The sequence below is a fragment of the Paramormyrops kingsleyae genome, chromosome 9 (genome assembly GCF_048594095.1).
Source record: "Paramormyrops kingsleyae isolate MSU_618 chromosome 9, PKINGS_0.4, whole genome shotgun sequence".
Taxonomy (NCBI): domain Eukaryota; kingdom Metazoa; phylum Chordata; class Actinopteri; order Osteoglossiformes; family Mormyridae; genus Paramormyrops; species Paramormyrops kingsleyae.
The window spans coordinates 1,400,422-1,427,388 of NC_132805.1; the positions used below are offsets into that span (position 1 = coordinate 1,400,422).

At 46.4% G+C, this 26,967-nt stretch overlaps 1 long non-coding RNA gene across 1 annotated transcript; it reads right to left on the reverse strand.

Moving 5' to 3' along the window:
• Window positions 1-11,771: 11,771 nt before the first annotated feature.
• Window positions 11,772-23,425, reverse strand: LOC111839000 (uncharacterized). The gene is made up of 5 exons (XR_002837008.2): window positions 23,327-23,425; window positions 19,243-19,330; window positions 17,388-17,465; window positions 12,394-12,498; window positions 11,772-11,945 (listed from the first exon to the last, which is right to left on the reverse strand). It is a non-coding gene; the product is annotated as an uncharacterized lncRNA (long non-coding RNA).
• Window positions 23,426-26,967: the final 3,542 nt, after the last annotated feature.

Genomic DNA, 26,967 nt, shown 5'->3' on the forward strand with positions numbered 1-26,967 from the left:
TGGTACCTACGCAATTCCCCTGCCCCCCCCAACCCCAACACATGAAGTGGGCTCCCCTTGGCCGCTCCTCATGTCTAAGTAAGAAGCGCCTACTCGTTTCTACATAGCATCAGTCATATGGAAAAATGTGGGAAAAAATTTTGATTTCCATAGGGCTGGTCTAGAGGAGTCATGTGACACTGCAGTCACGCGATTCATTTTGTCGACTGCTTAATTCATATGTCATAAGAATCTTTTGAAATCTCCTGCCTGTGAAGTCTCTCCTACATATCCTGCTGCTGTACCGCTGTTCATCCTGCCATCCGAAGCAGCGCCATCACCCGCCTGCCAGCACCCGCCTGCCAGCACCCGCCTGACATCACCCGCCTGCCATCACCCGCCTGCCAGCACCCGCCTGCCATCACCCGCCTGCCATCTCCCGCCTGCCAGCACCCGCCTGACATCACCCGCCTGCCATCACCCGCCTGCCAGCACCCGCCTGCCAGCACCCGCCTGACATCACCCGCCTGCCATCACCCGCCTGCCATCACCCGCCTGCCAGCACCCGCCTGACATCACCCGCCTGCCATCACCCGCCTGCCAGCACCCGCCTGCCATCACCCGCCTGCCATCACCCGCCTGCCAGCACCCGCCTGACATCACCCGCCTGCCATCACCCGCCTGCCATCACCCGCCTGCCATCTCCCGCCTGCCATCACCCGCCTGCCAGCACCCGCCTGACATCACCCGCCTGCCATCACCCGCCTGCCAGCACCCGCCTGACATCACCCGCCTGCCATCACCCGCCTGCCAGCACCCGCCTGCCATCACCCGCCTGCCAGCACCCGCCTGACATCACCCGCCTGCCAGCACCCGCCTGACATCACCCGCCTGCCATCACCCGCCTGCCAGCACCCGCCTGCCAGCACCCGCCTGCCAGCACCCGCCTGCCATCACCCGCCTGCCAGCACCCGCCTGACATCACCCGCCTGCCATCACCCGCCTGCCAGCACCCGCCTGACATCACCCGCCTGCCACCACCCGCCTGCCAGCACCCGTCTGACATCACCCGCCTGCCAGCACCCGCCTGACATCACCCGCCTGCCATCACCCGCCTGCCAGCACCCGCCCGACATCACCCGCCCGACATCACCCGCCCGTCAGCACCCGCCCGCCAGCACCCGCCCGCCATCACCCGCCTGCCAGCACCCGCCTGCCATCACCCGCCTGCCCCGCACATTGAGACTCAAATCTTTTGGACAGTATAAATTAGGATTTTGCCAGCTTCTTCATTTCACTTCCTCTGCCGGCCCCTGGAGGATGGGCTCCCCGTTCAGTCTGGTTCCTCCCAAAGTTTCTTCCTTCTAGGGAGTTTTTCCTTGCCACTGTCGCCTCTGGCTTGTTCACTGGGGGCTTTGGGCAGGGACAATGTAAATCACTTTGAGACAATGTAATGTTGCTAGAATGTGCTATACAAATAAAATTGAATTGAAATGAATTGCATTTCTTAATTTTCTCTATAAATTTAATTTTATGGCATCTCTCTGCCGTTAACCACCTTATTTTAGATATCTTCTCTGCACTGATATTTGAGTGTTGTGTAGCTTTATGTCATTTTTTGTAATATTTCATCCATCCATTCATCCATCCATTTATGGATGGGAGGGATACACCCAGAATTTAAATTTCACTAAGCTTGGTGCGGTCCTCTATACTATAAGGATTCATCCTCTAAGTAGAAAAGTGTGTTATCCATTTCCATCAGGTGGTTAAAGTAATGGGGTTGCCTTGTTTATAACAGTCAGAACTGCAGTGCCAATCATGCGTAGCATTCCCACAAATCTATTTATATTCAATTTACAGTATGTGCACACAAACAGTAGTCGTCTTTGGGTCGGAGCTATGCGTGGGAGCTCAGACCGCGGCCGGCAGAACCAAAGGCCAACAAATCCAAGTCAAGAGTGTTTAAATCTTTTAAGTGCAATATAAACACATGTCTTGAACTTTTACATAACCTTTGAGTTCTCCTCGAATTAAAGCAGAGGATTTGCAATGTGCAACAGAACATTCAATATACGCAATAGAAACACTTAATTCATGACAATAATAATAATAATAATAATGATAATAATAATAATAATGATGAATTCAGACTCATGACCCTACAGAAGTATCAGGATAGGATTTTGTAAAATCTAAAAATGATTTGAATTGTATATTGCTGTTACCTTTAAAAAGTAGAAGGAAAACAAAAATGTAAATGTAACCCAGTTCATTAAGCTTTTGCTCTTGTGTTTAATTGAATTTGATGTGTTTTGCAAAACGCTTCTCCAGGATAGGGTTTACATTTAAACAAAGGCATTGCAGGAAGAAAAATACATTCATTGGAGATTGTGAGCAAAATGAAAAAGTCAAAAAGTTCTTCTAAAAATGGAAAACAAAATTCAACTGGTGTAAAAAAAATTTTGCAATAGAGTTTTCCATACATATTCTACAGGAAGTGGAGTTTGGTCACTTAGCAACAAACAGCAGTGGTGATGGGATGCCAAACAGCATTGGTAAGCTTACCTTTGAAATGTAATAGGTTACAGATTAAAATGTAATAAGTAATGTAACTATTTTGATTACTTCAAAGCAATGTAACTTATTACATTTGACTACTTTTTGATTACTTTTCTAAGACATGTTTTAAACTGGGCAATACAGCTGAAAAGTCCCAACGGCTTTGCTGACCCACATTGTTGGCATTTGTGCCAAAAAAAAGTCATTTCTGTATGGTGAAAAGATGCAAAGCAACCAAATAAATGTTATATTCTACGCATAAGTTTGGTACTGAAAAGAATGCTTGGATGTAACCCCTTTGTAATCACCAACACTTTGATTAGTAACTATAATTTAATTACATATTTCTCAGTATCCGTAACGAATTACAATTACATTTATTTTAAGTAATTACATAATTACATGTAACTAGTTACTCCCCAACACTGATGCTAGTGTTACTTAAACTGGATTAAACCAGCCAGTGTCTTTTCACTGGCTTCCGTGAGAGTGGATCCATTGTACCAGGTACTTGGGCGACACCCAGTAAGACCTGCAGAAGACCATAGGCCTGAGACTTGCACCTCAACCCATGAAATCCACAGCCCATCCACAATTCACCTGGACTTCTGGAAGTCCATTGCAGGGCACCCATACACAATGGGCCATTGAGGAAGAGCTAACTGGCCTGACTGGGTGTTTTCGTATTGCTGGGGGAAACTCGTGCGATACAGGAGAACATGCAAACTCCACACACAGACTGGGGGTGGGGTTCAAGCCCCTGATCTTGGACATATGGCGAGAGAAGTCCCCAATCCACCAGTCCACCAGCATGTCACTTCTCTTCAGTCATGGTGGAGTACTGAAGCCTCGGCCCAATCTTGAGCCTTGTTGTTAGGGCAGGCTAAAGCGACGAATAAGCATGGAGAACAATCACCAGCCAAATCCCCCCCCCCCCCAGCCCAAACACTCCATCAAGGCTGCTGTCCCTTTGCCGTTTCCCCACATAAGTATCCTCTCTTCAAGTCTAATGGTCTGGGGGCGGGGGGGGGGGGGGTGTCTCCATGTTTATTCTCATGCAACGTGGATACAGATAACTGTAAGGAGAAGCCATTTTTGTGCTCAACCGGGGAGTAGTAAATCTTCACCATTTCCCCCTCCTCCATTCCTTCTGCCTTCGAGTGCGGATGCTATAACCTTATTCAAAAAAGATGGCCGCTTTGGCCTTTATGGAAAAGCAGAATGCATTAAGAATAAATATTTAGCAGTGACTTATGGCAGCTGTAATGTCTGCAGCAGCTCTTGAATTCAACTGTGATACAGTTGTTTTGAAATTACGCAGTGTGTCCAGAAGAGTTTTGGTTTTCTGTAAATAGCTGAAGACAATATTATTAAATATTAAATTTTCATTTAATCATAAAAAAATTAAGAAAATGTTTAATTGAAATATAACGTAATTACAATGTAATCAACATACAAGATAATCAAGACTGCCAGTCATCCAACGGAAGCTCCTCACTTTATGAATTTCTTCTTTAAACACTTTAAACACACTTGACTTGAGAATATCTTGATAAGAAGAAAAAATAACACAAATACAAAACCAAAAAAATCACAATAAAATAAACAATTAAAAACAACAAAAATACATAGTATACTGAGTAATATCTATCTATCTATCTAATTTCAAATCTAATTTTCGGTAACTGCACTGGGTACCTGTCACTGCACACCACTGTGTCACTGTGCCAGTGTGTCAAAGAACAAATGCTACCACACAATAAGGGGAATTCAGAGGCTCCGCTCCACCTGAACCTCATATCCTAGGACCAAGAAAACGATCAATGGATAATTAATTTACCTTAAGTGAGGCAGGTGAGGCAGCACAGTGCTGTAGTGGGTAGCTGCTGTCTCACACGTCTAGGACCAGGGTTCGACTCTCCGCCATGGCTCCATGTGTGTGAAGTTTGCATGTTCTCCCCGTGTCATCGTGGGGTTTCCTCCGGGCACACCCCCCCCTCCCTCCACCCCACGGTCCAGAAACACACCGAGGTTAATTGGAGTTGCTAAATTATCCATTGGTGTGCATGTGTCAGTGAATGGTGTGTGAGTGTGATCTGTGATGGGTTGGTGCCCCATCCTGGGTTGTTCCCTGCCTTGTGCCCTGTGATGGGTTCGCGCCCCATCCTGGGTTGTTCCGCGCCTTGTGCTCTGTGACGGGTTCGCGCCCCATCCTGGGTTGTTCCCCGCCTTGTGCCCTGTGATGGGTTCGCGCCCCATCCTGGGTTGTTCCCCGCCTTGTGCCCTGTGACGGGTTGGCGCCCCATCCTGGGTTGTTCCCCGCCTTGTGCCCTGTGACGGGTTGGCGCCCCATCCTGGGTTGTTCCCCGCCTTGTGCCCTGTGACGGGTTGGCGCCCCATCCTGGGTTGTTCCCCGCCTTGTGCCCTGTGATGGGTTCGCGCCCCATCCTGGGTTGTTCCCTGCCTTGTGCCCTGTGACGGGTTGGCGCCCCATCTTGGGTTGTTCCCCGCCTTGTGCCCTGTGACGGGTTGGCGCCCCATCCTGGGTTGTTCCCCGCCTTGTGCCCTGTGACGGGTTGGCGCCCCATCTTGGGTTGTTCCCCGCCTTGTGCCCTGTGACGGGTTGGCGCCCCATCCTGGGTTGTTCCCCGCCTTGTGCCCTGTGACGGGTTGGCGCCCCATCCTGGGTTGTTCCCCGCCTTGTGCCCTGTGACGGGTTGGCGCCCCATCCTGGGTTGTTCCCCGCCTTGTGCCCTGTGACGGGTTGGCGCCCCATCTTGGGTTGTTCCCCGCCTTGTGCCCTGTGATGGGTTGGCGCCCCATCCTGGGTTGTTCCCCGCCTTGTGCCCTGTGACGGGTTGGCGCCCCATCCTGGGTTGTTCCCCGCCTTGTGCCCTGTGACGGGTTGGCGCCCCATCCTGGGTTATTCCCCGCCTTGTGCCCTGTGATGGGTTCGCGCCCCATCCTGGGTTGTTCCCTGCCTTGTGCCCTGTGACGGGTTGGCGCCCCATCTTGGGTTGTTCCCCGCCTTGTGCCCTGTGATGGGTTGGCGCCCCATGCTGGGTTGTTCCCCGCCTTGTGCCCTGTGACGGGTTGGCGCCCCATCCTGGGTTGTTCCCCGCCTTGTGCCCTGTGACGGGTTGGCGCCCCATCCTGGGTTGTTCCCCGCCTTGTGCCCTGTGACGGGTTCGCGCCCCATCCTGGGTTGTTCCCTGCCTTGTGCCCTGTGACGGGTTGGCGCCCCATCTTGGGTTGTTCCCCGCCTTGTGCCCTGTGATGGGTTGGTGCCCCATCCTGGGTTGTTCCCCGCCTTGTGCCCTGTGACGGGTTGGTGCCCCATCCTGGGTTGTTCCCCGCCTTGTGCCCTGTGACGAGTTGGCGCCCCATCCTGGGTTGTTCCCCGCCTTGTGCCCTGTGATGGGTTCGCGCCCCATCCTGGGTTGTTCCCCGCCTTGTGCCCTGTGACGGGTTGGCGCCCCATCTTGGGTTGTTCCCCGCCTTGTGCCCTGTGATGGGTTGATGCCCCATCCTGGGTTGTTCCCCGCCTTGTGCCCTGTGATGGGTTGGTGCCCCATCCTGGGTTGTTCCCCGCCTTGTGCCCTGTGATGGGTTGGTGCCCCATCCTGGGTTGTTCCCTGCCTTGTGCCCTGTGATGGGTTGGTGCCCCATCCTGGGTTGTTCCCCGCCTTGTGCCCTGTGACGGGTTGGCGCCCCATCCTGGGTTGTTCCCCGCCTTGTGCCCTGTGACGGGTTGGCGCCCCATCCTGGGTTGTTCCCCGCCTTGTGCCCTGTGACGGGTTGGCGCCCCATCCTGGGTTGTTCCCCGCCTTGTGCCCTGTGACGGGTTGGCGCCCCATCTTGGGTTGTTCCCCGCCTTGTGCCCTGTGATGGGTTGGTGCCCCATCCTGGGTTGTTCCCCGCCTTGTGCCCTGTGATGGGTTGGCGCCCCATCCTGGGTTGTTCCCTGCCTCGCACCCAAGTTCATTCTTGGAAGGCAAGTTAGCCAGACTGCTCTTGCCAAGAGCACAGATATGATCTTTGCTTTCTTGGTATTGAGAAACACCCCGGTACTGGATATACAGTTATGGACCATGAATGGAGTTATATACTTCAACTGCACATCATTGAAATGGTTGGAATAAACCAGCGCCCATGGATTGGAATTCAGTAAAGAAACATATCAGCAAATATTTTTATATTTTATCCCCTGGACTGATATAGGCACGACCAAAGTTAACAGTCAGAAAGAACTTCATATGAGATAAGAAAGTTTCTTTTTAATAAAGATCCCAAATTCCATGCAGATTAAATAGAAGACGACCTACATATTTGGGTGGTGGACTGTGAAGTTCTGTCGCGTCTCAGTTTGTATGTAATGTCTAGGCCAGGGGTGCCCAACTCCAGTCCTGGGGGGCCGGAGCCCTGTGTAGCTTAGTTCTTTCCCTGTTCCACCACAAATGATTCAGCTCAAGAGCTGTGTGGTAATTAGCACAAGGAGGTGAATCAGGTCTGTTACATGAGGGGAAACCCAAAAATGTGCAGGGATCTGGCCCCCCAGGACTGGAGTTGGGCACCCCGGGTCTAGGAGGACTTCGACTTGCATGTTCCCAATGACACATTAAACCCATTCATCACACAGCCAGACACTGCTACTCTTCCTCAGACACTTCTTACAATCATCTTCATTATTATGTAGCAAATTTTTGCAATGTGAAACAAGCAATCATGACTCTTGTTTGTAGTGTAACTCCTCGATTTCTTATGGGAGATACTCTGATGGAAACAATGGAAAGATTTTGCATTCTGGCAGCTGTTAGCTTCTCATAGTGGAGCTATTCTGCCTTTCCTCAGGTGACCTTTAATCCCAAGCCCTGAAAAGAGGCAAAAGCATCGCCAGAACACATAATGCCTGCCTTCCTATGCTGTAAAGTCGACAGTAAAGCGTGGCAATTAAGGTAACCATGGCTACCGAGCCCGGCAGGCTGGCTGTAACACGGAGAGCTTCCAGGACTTCAAACGGCCCCCGAGCCCAGATGCCGAGGCCCTGGTTTAAATTAGAGCCATTCCTGCTCATGCAGTCCTCAAATTCAAGCTCAAATAGGGGAACTGGAAAAGCCAAAGGGAATGGGCCCGGCCTTCTGGAATTCATTACAGTTAATTATCTTATCTGTTTCATTTTGGGGCTGACCCAGGGTCTGGCAGGCGGCACCCTTGGGTTTGAGGCAGCCCCCCCAGACCGCTGCACAAGCCTGCCTATTAAACACTCTCACCCCTCTCTTCTAGTCATTCAATATTTTTATGGTTGCATAATTTTTTTTTTTGATTCACAAACTCTGGTCTTTGAATTCTCAGTGTAATAATGGCACTAATTACGTCATTAGAAACATTTTTCCTGTTTTTTTTATAGGCCAACAGACATTAAAAATAGACTTAAAAAAATGTCTTATCAAATTACACATGCCACCTTAACTTTTCTCAGATGCTATGAGAAAATCCATAATTGCTACCTGTTAAGTGATTGAAAAAGACAAAATAGATTTAAAAGTACATAGATTTGACTTATTTGGCTTTACTAGGAAGCAATTAAGAGATGCATTTGTTTTCACTGGGGTAAATTATTTTTAATTTTTTCAACCTAAATCACTAATTCAAGATGTCCAATCTAATTATTACTAATTATTATCTAATTATTACTTGCATTTAAATATGTCACTAATTTTGTTAATTTCTCTCTTGCTTGTAATTGATTTATGGGAAAAACTAGTAGCTCTTTGTGGGACCAAGAGATTCAGGAGATTTCAAATATATATTTTTTTTAAGATTTCAAATATATTTTCTGTCTAAGTGCTCTCTGCCCAGTCCTTTCTGAAGTAGTTTATGTGTATAGACATCTTGAAGTCAGCTAATTCGTTTCTGGATCATGTATCATCCAGTTGTTGAAGATGGAATGAAATTATGGTGTTTCAGTTTTTTAAGACTGAAATGATACGTTATACAGGCATTTACAACCCTGTCTCCAAAAAAGTTGGGGCACTGTGTAAAATGTAAATAAAAACAGAAAGTCATATAAACCCATATTTAACGAAGACAACATATCAAATACTGAAACTGAGAAATTAAATTATTTTATGGCAAATATATGGTCAATTTGAATTTGATGTCAGCAACACGTGTCAGACATGTCCGGTCAGGGGCATGTTTACCGCTGTGTTGCATCACCTCTTCTTTTAACAACCCTCTGTAAATGTTTGGGAACTGAGGATACCAGTTGTTGGAGTTCTGAAAGTGAAATGTCCCACTGGTGAACCTCTCCCCATCTTCACTGCACAGAGCGGTGAACCTCTCCACATCTTCACTGCACAGAGCGGTGAACCTCTCCCCATCTTCACTGCACAGAGCGGTGAACCTCTCCCCATCTTCACTGCACAGAGCGGTGAACCTCTCCCCATCTTCACTGCACAGAGCGGTGAACCTCTCTCTGCCTCTCTGGGAGGCTCTTTTTATACCCAATAACCTTACTAACCTGTTGCCAATTAACCTAATCAGAATTTAGTTGTCCCTGTTACATTTTTTAAACGCATTGCTGGCATCAAATTCAAATTGAGCATATAATTGTTAGAATTAAATTTCTCAGTTTCAACATTTAATATGTTGTCTTTGTTCTATTTTCAATTAAATATGGGTTTATATGATTGCATATAATCAATCTGCTTTCATTATACACTGCATCCCACCTGTTTTGGGAATGGGGGTGTACATCTTTTTGCTTTCTTTTGTGGGTGCTGGATATTTATCTGGATATTCTTTTCATAAAAAACACATGTAGTAACTTTACATTATGGTATTACATGCTGTACCTGATATTGTACTTGTATCTTTTCTATACACCAATGAACAGCTGGCATTTCGTATAATGCATCTTAATACAGTGAATCCTAGAGGTTAGCATATTAATCCAGGAGGTATTAAACAAATGATCTGAATGTGCCTCACTGTGCATGCTCATTCACATTTGCACACTTGTAGAAAAATTCCTCCCCCAAGAAAAATTACGGATGATTCCATAGTGGGAAAAGAAAATGAATTTTCCCCAGCTGGCTCAGAAAATGATCGCTGGGTGTTTCAGTTTGATTTGATTAATTGATTTGATTAATCTCATTTCACCCTGTGTTCTCCATTTAGTCCTTGTGGTTGACTGTCCTTGTCTCTTTTGTACATATGGGCCACAGCACCAAGTTGGGGGAGGACCAATCCTTACATCACTACAGGCAGCAGACATTGGCGCATCTAAGCTAGAGGTTCCCAACCCCCAGTCTGCGTACCAGTACTAGTCCATAGGTAGTATTCCACTGGGACACTGGGGGTTTTGCAGAGGGGTTGGCTAAAATCCAAAAAGATGCTATATATATTCATTTTTTTATGAAATCTCATGTTCACGTGTTTTCATCTTAAAAAAAAAAAAAAAACAGGAAATGGTCCATGACATTTTTGTAGGACGTAAACCATTCCATGGACATCAAAAGGTTGGGACCCCCCAGTCTAAACAACCAGGAAATGCGGCTACGGCATGAGCATGAGGCCTGTCGCAGGTGACACAAGGTGGGGGGCTTTCAAGAAGCACAATTAAATAGGAAACTTCTGAATTCACTCCACTCATCTCAAAAACAACGTAAAATGGACTGAGAGAGTTATGGAAGTTTAGAATGGAGCTAACCTGAACCTTAGGCTAGCCTGTTTTGGATCAGAACCACATGGATTTCCATCCTATTTTCTTCTTTTTTTTCATCAAGTTTGTGTTTATTTCTCTTTGTGCAGAAAGGTTGCCATAGTACTGTATGTTATGTGTGAAGAATGAAGGAGCTTCTCTAAATGGTATGAACAAGCCAGACTCGCGTCTGAGTCAGGTGACTGTGAGGAATTTCTTCAGCATGTGCTCCAATGTTGATCGAGAGTTTTTACATGCTGGCATGGTGTCCTGAAAGCCCTGAGGTTCTCCACACCTCCTGCGATTCGATGAAGACCACCTGGAATATGCTCGCTCAGGGGCGCCGTCCAATCACACCGGGAAACTTCGGGAAGGGGAACGACGCCGTGTTCTCGCATTCTGGCAACGAGACGTGGAGCAGTTCCAGAAAATTCTCTGATGAGCGCAGGTGTGGATGGGGCTACTGAAAGGTGGAGAGGCAGGTCCCAGGGGGGCTGCAATTTTAGTAATCGAGCGCAATTTTGGTTGCTCCATCACAAGGTGTGTGTGGGGGGTGGGGGGGAGGTTTGGGCGTGATAGACGCTGTTCCATTAAGACGGGCCAACAAGGGGAGGCTGGCTGGGGCACAGGGCCTTGGGCTGAAACCGAGACCCACATCAGGGGCTCTGCTCTCTGGGAAGGAAATTCCCTCCATCAGGCATGGAAACAGAGGTGACCGCTAAGGTCACGCCAGGAGCGCGTGTTGTATCCATGACGGGCTCCTCTGACCCCCACTCTCACCCCCATACGCTGACCCCCAGTGTCCCCAGGTTACGAACAAGATCCGTTCCCTAAGTCTGTCTTTAAGTCGATTAATAATGCAGTGTATAATAATAATAATAATAATAATAACAACATATGCTAGACGGGATCTCCATTACCCAGTATCCTTATCACCTGCATACAGTGTTCCTATATGCTAGACGGGATCTCCATTGCCCAGTATCCTTATCAGCTGCATACAGTGTTCCTATATGCTAGACGGGATCTCCATTGCCCAGTATCCTTATCAGCTGCATACAGTGTTCCTATATGCTAGACGGGATCTCCATTGCCCAGTATCCTTATCAGCTGCATACAGTGTTCCTATATGCTAGACGGGATCTCCATTATGAAGCGATACGCACAGAATCTGCTGTCCTAAGTGATCGCGTCGATGACCTTTTGTTGTTCAGCGCAGATACCCCATAATACTCTAATCCCTAAGTCCCTTCGGACCTAATGAATAAATGCAAAGGTAAATATTTCAATAGGCCTCCATCAGTGGAAAACGCAAGTGGACGTGCCCAGGAGACCTGAAGAAGAGCAGACAACATCAAATTCCAGTCCGTTCTCCTCTGTATCTTAATACACTCGGAGCTTCCAGCAGATGGAATCTCGCTCTCTTTATTGTGGTGGTATTTTACGACCAATTAAGCGCCAGCAGTTCATAACCCCTCAGGCTCAATTAAATCTGCTTGCTTGGCCCCCAGAAGAAATGCAAATATTTAATCTGGACCGAAAAAACATGAGGCTTTGCCTGTTTTGTAATGAAACTAACATAAGCTTTAAGCACTGATAAGAAGGCGCAGATACTCTCTATGAGCTGTTTGCCACAATATATAGTCATGGGGAGTTTTAGTGCAGTGCGGAGCCATTATTCCCCAGATGCCTCTCCAACCTGGATTAAAGAAGAGCATGTAGTGTATCAAAAAAACAAGTAAAAAACAGTATGCACTTTTTATAATTACAATGGAATTAAATTAAATCTTAGGCATATTATTAAGTTCATAGTAAGTTGACTAAATGTTCTCCATGGCAGGGCCTTATACAAAATAAAAATAATAATATAAATATCCTCCGATGCTTTTATGTCTAAATAAATATGCATCATGCTTGCTGGAAAGATTTACGAATTACTCGCAGAAAAGAATAAGTGTATTCTGATTAAATAGTTAATTTTTTTTCTTGGCAAATGTTGTCACCCATTCGCCTTAATCTTTAACCACTTCAAATAAAAATGAAAAGTGGTAACTAGGCCCAGATGAAACTGATTTTAGTTTGATGCCAGGGTTCATTTCCTGTGTAAGCTTTGTTCGACAACCTATTACACCTCCCGGGGAACTCACCTTAAATAAAAGTGTGACTCGTAAATCAACATGCAAGTTCCTTCATGGGTTGGTGTTAAAAAGGTGGTCCTTGTTAACGGCTACTCCAGTCAGCGGCAACAATCCCTGCGCATACATAAATGAGGATAAGTCTCACTTATTTCTGTGACTGATTTTAGGGGTGTTTTCCTCTCATGCATACAGTATGCATGCACACCCACATTGGCCAACAGGCTTCACGACCATGGATTTCCATGGATTGAAGCTGGTTTGTTGAGTGAGGCCTCATTTCTGTTAAACATCTGAAGAACATCTCTCTTCCTTGTGATTCATCGGCTGTTCGACATATCAGTTTTTCTCCAAGTCTGAAAACATTTATGTGGATTTAATGTTCTTATTTGTGTATAAATGTATGTATGTATGTCCATATAAACTGTCAATGTAAAGGTATTACATTTTTCTTTTAATTTAATTTAAATTTTGTTTTTGCCAAAGCTACTTGCAGTTGTAACTTTAAAAAAAAAAAACGTATCCCCTACAGGAAGGGTAAAAAAAGGGGAAACGCCATAAACAGGGCAAATAAATGGATCATCAGGGGACATGCAGCAGTAACGTCCAGGTTTATTTTTGAAGTCAAATAATCGGAGAGGTCACGGCCCCGGAGCTGCCCTGAGAGATGTACCCTTGGGCCCCCGCGTCCATCTGCACACAATTAAACTCGCCGCTCCCTGCCGGGCGGCTGCAGCCCCAGGGGGGGGATGTGGTCGGCCTCAGCAGTGCAGGTGATTGCTGATTCGGCTGGGGGCCCGCAGCTCTGGGACACTCTCCTTCTCTGTTTTGGCCTCCTACCAAGTCCTGACCTGGACTGCGTCTCGGAACACTTGTTCAGTCCCGGTCAGACCTCGGCAGATAGACGCAACCGCGTTTTGAGTTTTCACTTCAGTACCGTGACTGTGACTGAGGCTGACGTCCTCTGCTGTGAGATTATGACACTGCCGACATGCTAATATCTTTAAAGTGCTTTAATGCCTGACAGTTCCTAATGGGAGTTTACTGGTGTAAGATATACTCTCTGGTAGCAGAAGCTATTCCGTGAGCTGGAATCTGAACAGAGGAGCAGAGCGGCGGGAGAGGTGTGTGTGGGTTAGTTATTGGTTTGTGCCTGTGGATTCCTGTACAAGGTGTCCTGGACGCTGTGCCACATCACAGGCCTTCCAGAGGGGTCACAGACACCCTTAGTGCCAAATCACAGGCCTTCCAGAGGGGTCACAGACACCCTTAGTGCCACATCACAGGCCTTCCAGAGGGGTCACAGACACCCTTAGTGCCACATCACAGGCCTTCCAGAGGGGTCACAGACACCCTTAGTGCCACATCACAGGCCTTCCAGAGGGGTCACAGACACCCTTAGTGCCACATCACAGGCCTTCCAGAGGGGTCACAGACACCCTTAGTGCCACATCACAGGCCTTCCAGAGGGGTCACAGACACCCTTAGTGCCACATCACAGGCCTTCCAGAGGGGTCACAGACACCCTTAGTGCCACATCACAGGCCTTCCAGAGGGGTCACAGACACCCTTAGTGCCACATCACAGGCCTTCCAGAGGGGTCACAGACACCCTTAGTGCCACATCACAGGCCTTCCAGAGGGGTCACAGACACCCTTAGTGCCACATCACAGGCCTTCCAGAGGGGTCACAGACACCCTTAGTGCCACATCACAGGCCTTCCAGAGGGGTCACAGACACCCTTAGTGCCACATCACAGGCCTTCCAGAGGGGTCACAGACACCCTTAGTGCCACATCACAGGCCTTCCAGAGGGGTCACAGACACCCTTAGTGCCACATCACAGGCCTTCCAGAGGGGTCACAGACACCCTTAGTGCCACATCACAGGCCTTCCAGAGGGGTCACAGACACCCTTAGTGCCACATCACAGGCCTTCCAGAGGGGTCACAGACACCCTTTGTGCCACATCACAGGCCTTCCAGAGGGGTCACAGACACCCTTAGTGCCACATCACAGGCCTTCCAGAGGGGTCACAGACACCCTTAGTGCCACATGGTTCTGTGCAGACCGCAAGCAGCAGAAATAATAACATGGACCTCAAGAAGCTACAAGCCGCCAGATGTACTCTAGGTAGTAAAACAAATCTGGGGTGGGACACCCACAATTTTCCAGCTATTGGGAGTTTTAGTGACACTAAATAGACAGACTTCATGCGGCATAGCCCATGCTGTGTGCACTCAGATTTCTCCGTGTGGCGTGACAGAACCACAGACAGATGCACGTGATCTTCAGTGCAGCCCCAGGTATCGTATCCATATACATCTGTGGCCCACATTCTCAACATCAATACGCAGCTTTTTACTCGACACCTGACCATGGAGCTGACGTGTACGAGTAGCCAATGCCAGGAAGAATCGCATGGCGCACAGTGATGTCACAATGGTCATATTGGAACTGTAGAGTACACCGGGGCTGCCTGTTCCATTCCGACTGACAGTTCATTCGTTGAAATGGGTGTATGTTGGAATAGGAAAGAGGTCACACTGACTTTTAGGCAGGAGAATGAGACTGGGAGACGCGCGGAAGGCTGCACTGCCAAACATTATAAAATTTATTTGTTTGTTTTTGTGTTTGTTTGCTTTAAAAGTTGAGTCATATGTGCGAGTTGTTATAAGTTGCATAGATAGTAAGTTGGGGACAGTCTATCCTGTATCTGTTATACAGACAAAAGAAATGTATTACAGATCCTGCTCAGTATAAATTATGGGCTGCCTTTTCCCAAAATAGGAATCCTTAGTAGGAATTTGACTGCGTTATAAATTAAACTGACTGTAGGACAAATTCTGCAGACCTTAAACACCGTTCAACTACGTGACTCAAATCGTTTTCGGTAGGCCCATTCTCCCTCCTCCCTGCCCATCTTCCCCCCACCATCGCCTCCCCCACTGTTCCCATACAGGGCACTTCGGGGTTCAAACCTCCGTGGCCCCCGGAGACCCGCCGTGAGCGCAGGCCTCCGTGACACGGGGCTGACGGCCGAGATGGACTGGAGCGGCTCATTCCGAACCGTGTCGCTACCCACCTGAGCAAACAGAGAGCTCCCCCAGGGGAGGGCTGGCGGGGAGAGGGGGAATCCAGCCAGCAGGGGAGGGCTGGCAGGGTGTCAGCCAATGTACAATAACATTAGTCTTCCGTCTCGGCCGAGCCAAGCACTCCTTCTGGATGCGGCTCAGCCTCCACTTTCCTCTCATCATATATATATATATATATCTTCCTCGGCCAGCCTTTCTCGCACGGGGCTCCCTCCAATATCACCACATTCTAGTCATGCCTCACTGCTGTCCCTGTTTAGATTTCCCATTGCAAACAAGGGCACATGCATGGGGTGAATCTGGCCGGTACAGAGGTATCAGCCTGGGCCCAGAGGCACTGAGGGCACCTCAGGACTGCGGCCCTCAGCCTGGGCCCAGAGGCACTGAGGGCACCTCAGGACTGCGGCCCTCAGCCTGGACCCAGAGGCACTGAGGGCACCTCAGGACTGCGGCCCTCAGCCTGGACCCAGAGGCACTGAGGGCACCTCAGGACTGCGGCCCTCAGCCTGGGCCCAGAGCCTCTGAGGGCACCTCAGGACTGCGGCCCTCAGCCTGGGCCCAGAGGCACCGAGGGCACCTCAGGACTGCGGCCCTCAGCCTGGGCCCAGAGGCACCGAGGGCACCTCAGGACTGCGGCCCTCAGCCTGGGCCCAGAGGCACCGAGGGCACCTCAGGACTGCGGCCCTCAGCCTGGGCCTAGAGGCACCGAGGGCCTCAGCCTGGAAGTGTGTGTGGGGCCCCCAGAAGTGTGTGTGGGGGTGGGGGGGGGGTGTCTCTCTGTTTGGAATCCCAGTGAAATGATTAGTCAACAGAGGAAAATTCTACCTTTGCTGTACTTACCATGATTGTTTTATGCTGTATGACATGCATGATTTGTAAATAATAATATTTCTGCGTTGGATTGCTTCATTTTTTATGGTGCTTATGCCTTGATTTTCTTACTTTTCACCAGAAATGTTGGTGCAATTTATAATCAGATCAACCCTCAAATGAAAGGAGGATACAGATGTCAAAGTAAAAAGTTTTGATGCTCTTCTATGATACTGACATAAAAATGTTCTAAACAGATAAATATATAAAGATATGAATTAACAGTTGTACACATATAATGTAACCAGCAGTAAATGTGTTTTGGTGCCACGCCGCCATCCTAGAGTTCAAAGTAATAATATAGAGAATGATCTATCCTCCTTTGCTCTGAAAACCCCATCATGCCAGAAGGCTCTTGAGCACTCAGTTCAAGAGACATATTTTTCCCTCAAAATATCCAGTGGTGATATAGAAAAGCCCTGCTTCTCGAAAGGGGATTTATGACTGCAGAACAGGTCGGCCTCAGAGGGGACCAGACTTTTATGGAAAACAGACTCTTCTCTTTTTTTGGTGCCTTTTTCATCCCGTGCCAAATCCTACACTTGCCGGCTTTGCCTGTTTCTCCAGCTCGCAGCCTGCATGACTTCACTGGCATTCTGAGGGCAGCTACCACGATCAGCGGCCACTGTTAATATTACCGAGGGGAGCGGTCGGTCCGGCGTGTTAGCTTTGGCCCGCGGTCTGGACACTGACCGTCACGGCAGACCGTCGAGGTGGCCTTAAATCGCAGTTGGCTAAGTCAAGAAGTTTAGAAGAACTTTAACGTCCATCTCTTGTTATGGATAAGAAAACTGCTGGGGCAGAGTGTGCTGATCTCTTCTTCTGCATTCTTCTGTCATGCCTGAAGAACCGCTTGCTATGGTTTCTCACCTAGAACCTGGATGACCTCTGAAAAATGAAGCCATCTTGTCTTTGAAGTCTACAACAGGCCCTGCTCCCTGAGGGATTGTGCAGCCAGATCCAAACATATGTAAGATCTCATCCCATTTTCCAGAGTGTTTCCCTCCCACCAAACTCGACCTAGTTAGGAAGCCCTTCCTCACCTTAACCAATGTCATGCCTTTCATACTGGTACTGTTATGGTTACTGGTGGTGATGCTGGCTGGACTTCTTCCTTTGCGCTACAGAGGAGGGAGAGACAGCACAAAATCTCTCATCATGTTCTCCCAGGGAATGGCTCCCTCTCTCTGCTCCATCCATGATATGAATGAACGCAAACATGGCCAGAGTCTTTTGGTGCTACGCTGTGCGTTTAAATTATAGGGCTGTTTGCCCTATTTTGTTCCTTCTGTCACTCATTCTCTTCCTTTCTTGCATTAAGAAGGGGGATCTTCAAATATTCATATATGTAAGATAAGATCAGATAAGATCAGATCAGATAAGATCAGATAAGATAAGATAAGATAAGACTTTATTGATCCCACACTGGGGAAATTTACTTGTGGCAACAACCAGTAAATAAAAAGCAATAGAAAAGAATCAGACCAAAAAAAAAAATACTGTAACAAATACAAGAAATAATAAAATTAGTGCACACAATTACACATACTGCACAGACCCAAAATACACATACACACAGATACACAGATACACATACATACAGATACACATACACACAGATACACATACACACAGATTGCACCGAGTGATGTAAATATAGTTGTATTGCACAATAGACAGAATGGTGACATAATTTATGAACTTTAGGTGAGTGAGGTGTTATAAAGTCTGATGGCAGATGGAATGAAGGACCTGCGGAATCGTTCCTTCTTACATGTTGGATGCAGTAGTCTGTTGCTGAAGGAGCTTCGTAATGTCCTCACTCTGCCATGCAGGGGGTGAGAGGGAATGACCATAATGGACGTGCGCTTAGCCCCGAGTAAATCTGACGGACAGTATTCTGTACTGGTTGGGATTCCCCTAGTAATCATATAATAAAGAGTTTTCGCAATTTTACATCAGAACATATGAAAATAGAGTAATACATTAAAACAAACAGGGATTTCTTCTGCTCTGCAAAAAAATTACTGATAACTTCTTGGATGTTTAGATGAACGACGCTTTGGTTCCCAAACCTCTCCTCAGGGGCACCACAGCCATTCCATGTGTTTGTTACACTTCTCCACTGGCTCAATATATGAATTCATTTAATTAGTTAAATAATTCAATAAGGTATTGTTTAGCCAAAATAGGGGACGAGTCAAAAAAATCACGTGTATTTGACAATTGCTGCAAATACTGGGGTGACTTTAGGAGAGATTTTGAAATGGCTAAGCTGGCACGCTTTGAGGGACATAATGTTATAAGTTTTGCATTAACATGAATATCCATCAGACATCATTTGCTTTCACTGCCTAAGACTTCTGCACAGTACTCTACATATACTTAGGATCACCAGAGATTTATTGGATTTTTCTTTACTTCACCATAAGGAAATATTATTGATTTGGAACATTATTTTAAAGTATGTATGTAGAGGAATCATAGTCTAAACATTTCTTAAGTAACAATTTAATTTAAAACATCAACTACACGCAATTTCGTTTTTATTTTTTTATTTCCCTGTATAGTAGTCGGAATGTATCTAATAAAAGCATAAATATATTTTGCAAACTATGCAGTATAAGTATTGATAAACAATGAAAAAGAGCTGTGAAATTGGAGTTTAATTAAAAACAATAAATTATAAAAGGCTTTTTCTGTTTAGCCTGCATTGCTTATGCTGTGCAAATGAGGTAATTACTACAGTCTTGGGGCCATTCGAAGCAAAGTCGGAGCATTAAGAAAATGCTGAAACGCGTTTATTAGGGGTTCAGCTTTCACACACCAATGAATGAGAAAGCTAGCTAAAGGTGGCACTTTATGGGGCACCGTAAATTGGAAAAATGTATGTCTTACGTTTCATTAAAGGGCCTTTGATGATGCGTCCACAGGCGCACCAAGGGGGGGGGCACTATACTGCTCTGCGAAGTGCCAAGTTGGGTCTCTGCAACAGAAAAGTTTCACGATTAATTTGGAAAACAATTTTGGCTGTTATTAGTTCTGTAAAAGGAACTGCGCCAAATGTCAAGGTGCCACACGGAACAGTTCATGCAGTATTTCATTGTACATATTAATTTGATGATTTTGCTTGGTATATTAACAGACTGCTTCAACGTATTTATTTGTGTGTAGCATTAAGGAACCTTACTCCCTTACTGTCAAGTGTTCTTATGATGTAAGGGATAATTATAGGCAATCCCAGCTCTACTGGCAACCCTTTAATGAACAACATAGATGATGGATGGATGAATGGATGGATGGATGGATGGATGAAATGTAGCTCCTTTACTACAGTGAAAGTCATAAAGTCTGACTTTCATACCTCAACCTCTCTTTCTGTTTCTGGCTGTTTTTTGCTTTTTTTCCCATATCCCCTTAAAATGCTTTGTCTCCTAGGAATCCTGATACTGATGGTCTGGAGACATTCAGACAAACACCTTTTTCAAGAGCAGGCCAAAGAAAATACAAGTGTGTGTGTGTGTGTGTGTGTGTGTATGTATATACATATATATATAAAAACGAGCAAAAATGTATTTATTGATATATGTCTGTGTGTGTGTGTGTATATATATACATATATATATAAAAACGAGCAAAAATGTATTTATTGATATATGTGTGTGTGTGTGTGTGTATGACCATTTTTTAATTTCTTTCTCCCTGCCTCAATAAAACAGCCATGGCTTCCTGAAGGAATGCCAGTCCGAAAGAATGTGCCACGCTGATGTGACAGGACCCACAGTCGGGTCCTGAACAATCCCCAGCACAGAGAGAGCAGCCCTGCTGTGGAACAAGCACCTGTTCCCAAGGCGATTCCTCAAGCCCTCGACATAATGTGCGATTATTCAGGGTGGATTAGCAGCGGCCCAGACGGCCAAGCAATGCCAGCTGAGTTTGGGACCGAAGCAATGCGACGTCCAGCCTAAACACGGTGCAATGTGTGGCATCCCGCGCATTTAAATCAGACGATCCCCGCCGGCGCACGCTCATTCCCCGGGCCGTTAAGAGCCGATCCCTACTGACACCCGCACAGAAGGAATGGGCCGGCATGCCAGTCCATCTGGCTGCGGCGATCCGCTGGTGGCTCACGTCCATGGGGGGTGTCTGGGACCTGGCACCGTGAAGGGTGGGGGGGTTTTTCCCATGGAGCGAGGCCAGAGGGGACACAGGGGAACTGGGCACAATGCATTAAGTGTTAAGGGGGAAATTGGGGTGTGAAATCAATGGATCTTCATCTTTGTATTATTATCCAGTCCAGTCGCTAGCCCCTATGTATTCTGGGCAGAAATGTTGGAGTTTCCGAGAAGCATGGGAGCAAAAATGTGGACTGCCTGGCAGGGAACTTGGAGGGAGCAAAAATGTGGACTGCTTGGTAGGGAGCTGGGAGGGAGCAAAAATGTGGACTGCCTGGCAGGGAACTGGGAGGGAGCAAAAATGTGGACTGCTTAGTAGGGAGCTGGGAGGGAGCAAAAATGTGGACTGCCTGGTAGGGAGCTGTGAGGGAGCAAAAATGTGGACTGCCTGGCAGGGAGCTGGGAGGGAGCAAAAATGTGGACTGCCTGGCAGGGAGCTGGGAGGGAGCAAAAATGTGGACTGCCTGGCAGGGAGCTGGGAGGGAGCAAAAATGTGGACTGCCTGGCAGGGAGCTGGGAGGGAGCAAAAATGTGGACTGCCTGGTAGGGAGCTGGGAGGGAGCAAAAATGTGGACTGCCTGGTAGGGAGCTGGGAGGGAGCAAAAATGTGGACTGTGTGGCAGGGAGCAAAAATGTGGACTGTCTGGGAGGGAGCAAAAATGTGGACTGTTTGGGAGGGAGCAAAAATGTGGACTGTCTGGCAGGGAGCAAAAATGTGAACTACTTGGCAGGGAGCAAAAACATGGGCCATCTGTGGGTTCCTGAGGACCAGGTTGGGAAAAACAGCTTTAAACATCAAATGCTTGTCGGCCCAGAGGCTCGTTTATGTTATAAATAGAACTCAGGTGCAAAGCTTCCTCATTGGTTACATTAGATTTTTCATCCTTTCATCATACAAGAAATAAAGGAACAACCTTCTTCCAGTGACAAAAATTTCTCAGCTCTATTTTACAGGTCCTCCTCTGTGCTAGAGTTGCTGTCATAAACTCTATGTTTCATTATCCAGTTTATTTTGCAGAATTACACTGTCATGAAATTTCTCTCCTCAGAATTACTCTTCTACCCACTTCCTTCAAATCACTAAGATTCTCTATTATACACTTTTACAAACATCTGAGTATTATTAATCAACAAATTATGTATCCAAGACGACATCTAAATGCAAATTTACCATTAGAAGTGCAGCATGACATTATTTATTGCTACTTGATTTGAGGTGGATGTTATTTTTATGTTATTCGCCTTTTTTAAAAAACCTCACATTCTACTAACAGCCAACAATCACACAATACATTTCAGTAAAAGCGCCAATATACTGCATATCACTCAATACTGCATTAATTACACCCAGTGTTTTAGAAAAGTAAAAATACTTTAATAACAGTTTAATCATCAGGCTGTCTGACTCAAAGGTCAGTAGTCAAAATAGCCATATAAAAATTAGCCCAAAATTACATTCTCCCCAAAGTCAAGCTTCATTTTTCATAAGTATGATAAGGCAAAATTTGTGGAAGGTGAAACAGTCACATATTTATCATCAACTGTTATTATGGAGAGAAGGGCTCTCCCCGGAAACGGCAATGTGTCTTCATGTGCTGATTGGAATCAAGACAACCCCCCCACCCCCAAGAAAATTAATCCAAGGCCCTCTGAGCAAACAGTGAAGAGCATGTTCGCTAAGAACAACAGGTTAACATCCAACCTTGCATAACTTTTGTTGACTAACAGGATAAGCATTGCAGTGTGTGTATCTAGTCTGTCTGCCATAATCGTAACAAATCATTTTATCCTTTTATAAACTTTTGAATAATTAAAACTGTCCCAATGGCATTTATAAGTCCATATAACAAGGTAATAAAAGGTGTATTTACAAACACTAAAGAATAAAAGTTATTTAGGAATTCTGTATACATGTACCGATAATGTAACTTGTTTTAGAAATTGCGTCTGTGTAAAAGCCTGGTAATGGATGGTGTCTCTTGTATCGGTGACTTTTATCTGTTTGCAATCGGCCGTTTTCCAGCTCTGTCAGTGAAATCAGCCCTTTTCCACTTCTCTTCTCCTGGATCATACTCTTCCTCCCAAGATGAGCTACAGCTGTCAATAAATCTTCTATTCCTGACATGCGCACACACACACACATACACACGTGTGCACACATCCAGAACCTGACATAATAGACATAATATGGAATTCCTAAATAACTTTTATGGTTTTAACTCCCCCTTGGAATGTTTAAGTGATTCGAGGCCGGCATTCCCAGAGGCCACGTCCTGGCGGGTAGCGGTTTGGGCTGCAGTGACCTTTGCTCGGGCCGCTGGCCTGCGGAGTGACCAAAGAACAACCCAAGAGCGTGTGTGGTAATTCTTTACAGCTGCCATGAGGCGGAAATCTCGCAAGAAGAAAGGATGCCATTCAGCACAGCAACTTCAATGCAGCCGGCCAGTGTCACGTCCAGATTACCGATCGCAGGAACGCGTATAACACGTCTGACCGGCTCTAACTGTGGTTCTAAGGAAGTCCGTCTCCAGGTTGGTTGCCTTAGATATTAAATCCCAGCGTGGCCCTGCAGCTACGTTGTCCCAGAAAATGTGTTTCGATGGAGCCCTCTCTTTAGCACAGAAGTAAAAACTTTTAAGGAAAAACGGTGGAGTGATCCAGAGAGATAAATGCTGTAATTAGATTTTTTTGGAGATAAAATGGGTTTTATACCTTTTCATTGTTTTTGGTAAAGTCACGGTTTCATTTGACTGTAACATTTACATCAGGAAGATCTGGCTTTGAGGCTGGCCAGGGCCCAGTCTTACCTGTCTACTTGTATTTATTGTTTGTGTTTCCCCAGTGTTTCGTACTTCGTTTCCCTGCTTTTGTCCTGTTCGAATTTTGGTTCCATGTTCCTTATCCTAGCGTAGTAATTCCCAGTGTTTAATCAGTGTTTCTTACATTCAGTGTTTGTTGGAGTTTCCCTAGTCTTGAGTTCATTAGTATAAGTTAATGCACCTGTTGCCTGATTTCCCTGTGCTGTTACTGGTTAATTGTCTTATGTGTCACTCCTGCCTCATCGTTAGCTCGGTTGTCTGTTGTTTTTAATCACTTGCCCTCCTTCTGTTCCTCACTGATTCATTGTGTGAATGTTACTGTGTTTGTCACCCTGTGCTATTGCCCAGTCCTGTTCCCTGTGTTCCGCTTGGTTCCGTAGTCGTGTTTCTTCTATGGTTTTTAGTTAATCCCTTATTTTTTCCCCTGTTGTTTGTTTTATAGTTTTATCCAGTGTGTTCAGTTTCCCCAATAAATCCCTTTGTCTTGGAGTTTTTGCGTGGATCCTCATCTCTGTTTCCCCGCCTACGCCGTTCCGCGCCACAACACACCCTGTACCACCTACAGCTTCACACAGATGTTCTCCACTGAGAAACTGCCCTGAAATATGATGACGTCAATGAAACAGATCTCCCTCGAAATGTGACGCTCTCCTGAGCATCATGAGGGAATGATTGATATACATTTGCATGACTGATATACATTTGCACCATCGACTTGGTAAGTAGCTAGCAGGAGGTACTTTGAAGGCAACAGCCAGGCCTGGTTTTGTCGAGTAAAACCTCAACATGGTGCTGAGAGTCAGGAGAGCTGCACACCAGTCATCTGCTCATCACAACAAAGACAGTCCAAATTTTAATTTAAATCGTTTAATTATTGCCGAGTGTCACCATGGTCGACAACTTTCACCATCGCTGCTACACCCCCTGCCCATTAATTCAAACATTGATACCCACCCAACATAGCCAAATGCCCACCCCAGGCCTCCCATTAATGCCATTGACACTCACTGATGGATAATTTCCCACCTTTAATGGCTTCCATGCAATGGCTTCCATGCAATGGCTTCCAGGCTGTGTGAGCTCACACACGTTGCATCCAGCTTGCTCATGGGATGCAGGGACCGGCCGGCATGGTGCCGCTCGAGGGACGGGGCAGGGAATGCACTTTTCCACAGGAGTCAAAGAGCTGGGGTGCTGGGATGGCTTCCCATGGAAAGCAGGCTGAGTTTGCCAGCTGATCCTCCCAGAGGGGAGCGAGACTCTCTGGGCCACTGCGGTTCCTCACGATCACCTATCACCCAGACCAATCACCGCCTGAGATAAAGCAGCTCCTCCAGCCAGGCTGGCCTTTGAACACCCCAGGGGTTTTCCTCCCCCAGGTTTCTTATCTCATTAAACTTGAAAAGAAATATTAATCCTTGAAGGGCTAAGACAACAATATAGATGACAACGGTCAGCAAGACTGACAGCTACATAAACTCTGCTCTCTTTATCTGCCGGACTTTCTGTGTTTCATCTCAGTAGAGAAGCGGACTACTGAGATCCTCCTTCCTCCACATGAAAGGGAGTCGTGCACCATTGGCGTTTTCTCAGTGGGTTCAAAGTGTCGCAATTCAGCGATTGGAAAATTGAATCGTTTTCACTAAATGTTGAAAGAAAAAAAAAAAAAAGTGCCTAGGCCAGTAAAACAGCTGATAAGTACTGAACAGAAACTCACATAACCAAAATACGTATGAAAACAGTTCATTTATATATTTTCAACTGGATTATGCTGAGAGGGTGATTTTTGCCCATTCATATGCAACACTTTCACTCGTGGTGGAAATATAAGATTTAAAGGCCACACTTCAGTCCTTGTAGCATTCCAAGTACTTGCTAACAGATTGATTCAAGGAAGCATTACAGTACTATCCCCACTGGTATTAATAATTGTCCTGGTACTTGACCTAAAGTCCCATTATGTAATCAGTATTATTTGCAGTAATCAGGAGGTGCTGAGTGGATACCCGCTCTGACCCTCGGTCCTGGGGAGGGACAGTCTCTCAGAGGTGAGGATCCAAAATGAAAATGAAGATCTCTGCTACAGCAGCCAAGAGTCACATTTCCCAGTGGGGGGGAGGGGGGGTTCCTGCTCACTGTCTTTGTGGGCTCACCACCCCCCACTCCACAAAACCTGAAAGTGGATGAAGATTTACGTGACACTTTTAATCTCATAGAAAGCTTGTTTTGTGAGGACATCTTTGTTTTTGTAGGGACATTTTAAAGATTGGTCCTCACAAAGATGCACACACACATACACACACAGGTTTGTAATTATACCTTTGTGGGGACTCTCCATTCATTTCTATGGTGAAAACTCTAACACCAACATGGCAACCTTAACCCCTACACTGCCATAACTTTAACCACGAGGAACCAAACAAAATATGAGACTTTCGGCATTTTTACTTTTTTGATTGCATTCACAGATTTTTCTTGGGACCTGAAAAATGGTCCCCACAACATCAAAATAGCAGGTTTTTATTACATTGTGGGGGACATTTGGTCCCCACAATGTAATATAAACATAATCTACACACAGAACCTTCCCTCTTCTTCAATGCCAGCTGTGTCTCAGCAGCACAGCTTCGCTAATGACACATGGAAAGTAAGACCCGGCATTACGTATGACGGTGGGGGAGCCAAAACGCCGTGCCTCACCACGAGGACGTCCAAGAAGGGAGGGCCGTGTCACAGTGTGTCCTCAAACTGTCCCACACTCAGTCTGGGTGCCATTTCCACCAAAAAATCTTGAAATGGAGGTTTTTTTAAAGTCAGCCCATCCATCATTTGCTTATTCAAGCACTTTTCTGATGTGTGGGACGTGATGTCACTGCCAGGGCACATTCTCACACAACAATTCACACACTCATGGCTATTTAGAGACACCAATTCATACTCAGCTCTTCAGATAAACAAAGTTTATTCTCCGTAATAAAACCCCAATTTTAGATTTTCGCACCAAAATTCAGTACATTAAGACTGTATACCTTAAGATATACATATTACGTTTACATTAGTAATGTCAAACATAGCCTCTTTCATTAGTTTTGATGTCCATATTCTTATACAATCTTGTTGTTTTGATTTATGAAGCATTTTTCTGTATGTCAGCAATGTAGAACCAAAGTTATGCACCATATGACCTGAAGTCCGTGTCTAAGATCAGGGCATCGCTGACGGCTCCTGAATTAGCTCCGTGTTTTACTCACGGGTGGTATCGCAGTGTTTTACTCACGGGTGGTATCGCAGTGTTTTACTCACGGGTGGTATCGCAGTGTTTTACTCACGGGTGGTATCGCAGTGCACCCACATCACACCTGCAGTCTAGGAGCAGCTGAAGAGAAGGTCTCGCGGTCTCAGAGGGACACGTTCCCGGTCAGTCGGTGTGCAAAATCCCCTGTGATACCAACAGGAGGAGATGTTTCTTCAGGCCACATGCAAGAGCTGCAACTGAGCTCCTGGAGTATTTTGGTGAGGAGCACACAGCCAGCATATAAGCCCAGTGCAGGCAGCGGCCCTGTCCTGCCGCAATGCAGAGGCCCTGCCAGTGGCTCTGCCAGTGGCCCTGTCATGCCGTAATGCAGAGG